This window comes from Dipodomys spectabilis, unplaced genomic scaffold (genome assembly GCF_019054845.1).
Source record: "Dipodomys spectabilis isolate Male_0828 unplaced genomic scaffold, ASM1905484v1 ptg000094l, whole genome shotgun sequence".
Taxonomy (NCBI): domain Eukaryota; kingdom Metazoa; phylum Chordata; class Mammalia; order Rodentia; family Heteromyidae; genus Dipodomys; species Dipodomys spectabilis.
The window spans coordinates 8,713,662-8,717,229 of record NW_024870771.1 but is presented as its reverse complement, the minus strand read 5'-3'; the positions used below and the strand labels follow the sequence as shown (position 1 = coordinate 8,717,229).

General features: G+C 40.8%; 1 non-coding gene across 1 annotated transcript; it reads right to left on the bottom strand.

Annotated features, from left to right (window-relative positions):
• Positions 1-1,376: 1,376 nt before the first annotated feature.
• On the bottom strand, positions 1,377-1,507 carry LOC122112491. Its single transcript, XR_006148220.1, has one exon. It is a non-coding gene; the product is annotated as a small nucleolar RNA SNORA51 (small nucleolar RNA).
• Between the last annotated feature and the right edge of the window lie 2,061 nt (positions 1,508-3,568).

The window sequence follows — 3,568 nt, the reverse complement described above, 5'->3', positions numbered from 1 at the left end:
ATCCAAGGCTATGACAGGCAAGTGGCACTCCATGCTGATCATTCAGGCAAAGAACCTGATGAGTTCTTCATCCCAGTCAAAGAGAACAGAGCAGTGACACCATACACAGTAGCTTTGTGATCCCAAATCACATTCTCTCTCCCTTCCTCCCTCCCCCTCTCTCTCTGTTTTCTGCCTTCTGCCTATCTGTCTCTCTCCCTCTCTCTATATAAACAGAAAGAGAAAGAAGACTAATATAGATACCCTTCTCCTTCCCTTGATCATCAGAACTTTACATTCTTTGTGTTTTGGACTGCAGATCTCCCTTTGGCTTTTAACGATCAAGTGATGGCTCTACCATCAACTTTCCTGCTTCTAAGTCCTTTGCACTTGTTCTGCATTATACTAATTACCTAGCTCTCCATCCTACTATAGGCCTTCTAAACTTCCAAAATCAGGTGAGCAATTCCCCTAATCCCTTCTCATAATTCTCTCAGCTATTTTTCAATTGGTGGTTATAGAGAGAGGAAAGAGGCAGTCGTGGCTCATACCAGTGAGAAAGGCTGAATTAATGAGGGTGAAAAGGATATATATGGTCTAAATAGATTATTGAAATATATGGAAATAAAACAATGAAACGTGTTGAAAGTAAGTGGGGAAAGACAGAAGGGAAAAATTGGAAGAGAGTGAAGGAAGGGATGATATTGTCCATAAAGAAATATACTAATTACTTGATTTACGAAACTGTAACCCCTCTGTACATCACCTTTATAATAATAAAAAAAGATTTTAATAAAAGAGAAAGAAAAAGAACTAGGGAGAAAAGTAGTGGAGACTAATGGGGGAAGATTGACTGGAATACATTCTAAATGTGGAAATCTAACAATGAAATCCTCCATAGTACAAGTTTAGGATCAAATAGGTCTTATATCGATGAGCAATGGCCTGACCTTAAGATAACCTATGAGTAATTGATCCCAAGACAGCATGAATCACCTTAATTTAACTCCTCCTCCTTACAAAATGGGGGGAAGATTAAGAATTTATAAAGAGAAGTCAAAGGTGTAGCTCAGTTGGTAGAGTACTATAGCCAGTGAGTGAAAGTGTCAGGTGCCTAGTTTGAGTCCTAGTCTCAGACCTACACAAAAAAAGAAAAGAAAATTTAGGCATTATGTTGCATATCAACTATTTGGGAAGAAGAGGCAATAGAAATTCAAGTTTAAGGCCAGCCTGGGAAAAATTAGTGAGACCCTGTTTAAAACCAAGATAAAAACAAAAAGACTGGGCAAGTGATTCAAATAGTAAATCATGTGTAAGACCCCAGATTCAATCCTTATTATCCCCCCAAATTATTAAGGTAGGATTATTAAAGGGCTTCCTATATAATGATTTTTTCCCTTTGTCTCCCCATTCACAACACAGAGTAGGCACAGGCCTGGGCTGAGGTGTATATGGGGTAGGTTTACTCTGCCTCCTCTTTCTATACAGTCAGTGTAAGAACACAGCCTGTGGTAAGCATCCGGAGGCCCATAATGAATTTTTTGTGCATAGAAAAAATTCCCCTCAAAGTATAGAAGAGAGAGATAAGATGTTTTGTTTTAGTTCAAGTCTTGGGGGCTTGAACTCAGGGCCTGGGTGCTATTTCTGAACTTGTTTGGTCAAGGGTAGTAGTCTACCATTTGAGACACAGCTCCACTTGTTTTAGTGTTTCTTTTTTTTTTTTTTTTTTCTTTTTAGTAGCTGATTGGAGATAGGAGATTCACAAACTTTCCTGCTTTGGGCTGGCTTCAAACCATGATCCTCATATCTCAGCCCCATGAGTAACTAGGATTACAGGCATGAGCCTCCAGAACTCAGCGGATAAGTATTTTTTAAGGCTAGTATATTAGTCAAAATTCTCCAGAAAAATAAAATCAATAAAATGTATAGATAGAATGAAAATTTTTAATAAGTAACTGGCTCGTGTGATTATGGAGGCTCAAGTACACAATCTAGGAGTAGGCCTACAGGCTAGAGACTCAAGAGAGACATGTACTAATACAAGTCCATAGGCGATTTGCTGTTGAATCCAGAAGAGCTGATGTTGCAAAGTCAAAGGCAGCATGTTGGGTAATTCTCTTGTGGAACCTAAGGCCCACAGCACACAGGTAATCAGCAGTTTTCAGTAAGGCCCATGTGTACTTCTAGGGTTTTACTTAAAGCAATTGCCTAACTTCCTCAGTGGTCTTAGGACAGAGATAAAGTGTTTCCAATCCCCTTTCTTTTCTATTATTAAACATTGGTCCATTAGTTTTTACAGACCCCTTATACACACTGTGTCCCTAGACTGGACACAATTAGCAAGGACTCATGGAATCATGGTGCTGGAGAAGAGTCCAGGGCATGTGTTATACCTAGAAATGTGCACATCTCTAGTGTAAATTCCCATTCGACTATGGAATAAGCAAAAAGAATTTCATCACAGAGTATGTTCCATATGCTCCACTTGCCCTTGTTGCCTGGTCTGTCTTTGGAAGGTAGTCTCCTCATTCTCACTCTGTTCAGAGAAGCCTTCCAATTACGAACTACATCTAGAATTTCTGCCCTATATATTTGATACCTTGATTCAGAACCTGAGATTCTCTAACAGATTTGCAGTTTGATAGGGAGGAGGGGTATTCCAACACCCCATGGGAGTGGGGTAAGCAACTGTTTTCCCGGGCTGATACTGCCATCTGGTTACATTTCAATCTGCTTACTGGGCCAACTGCTTCAATATTATCAGTATTACCATTATTTACGTATAAAGAGGTCAACAGATTAGAAGACAAATTCCATTGGAAAGATAGTTTATTTCACTCTTAGTTCCCAAAAGAAAGAGTATATAATATGGGAAGTAGATGAACCACACAAGGAATTGCTGGGGTAAGGATGTCTGGCAGAAGGACAGGGAAGAATGATGGGGAAAGTCTTTATTGTGGGTTCCACAAGAATGAATGCTAGAGACTGGGAAAGCAGGCTTATGATTGGCTAGTTTTAATAGTTTCAGAACTTGGAGCATAGAGATGTCCTTAGTTGTCTGGGATCTGGCCCAGGGTACAAAAACACAAAAGAAGGCTGGGAAGGTGGCTCAGTGGTAGAGCGCTTGCCTTGCATGCATGAGGCCCTGGGTTCGATTCCCCAGCACCACATAAACAAAAAGAAAAAAAGCCGGAAGTGGCGCTGTGGCTCAAGTGGTAGAGTGCTAGCCTTGAGCTGAAGAGCTGAGGGACAGCGCCCAGGCCCAGAGTTCAGGCCCCCATGACCGGACCCCCCCCCCCAAAAATAAAAACACATAAGAAAGGCAGTTAGGGGTTATTAATTGGTTATTCAAGATGAAGGAATGACTAGCCTCTAGCTAAAGTCTCAAAACTTGTTCAAGACAGCTTTTTTTTTTCTGTGTTGGCCCTGGGGCTCAAACTTAGGGCCTGAGTAATGTCCTACCACTTGAACCATAGCTCTACTTCTGACTTTTTGGTGGTTCATTAGAGTTAAGAGTTTCAGTATCTTTCCTGCCCAGGCTGGCTTCAAAACATGACCTCTCAGATCTCAGCTTCCTGAAAAGCTAGGA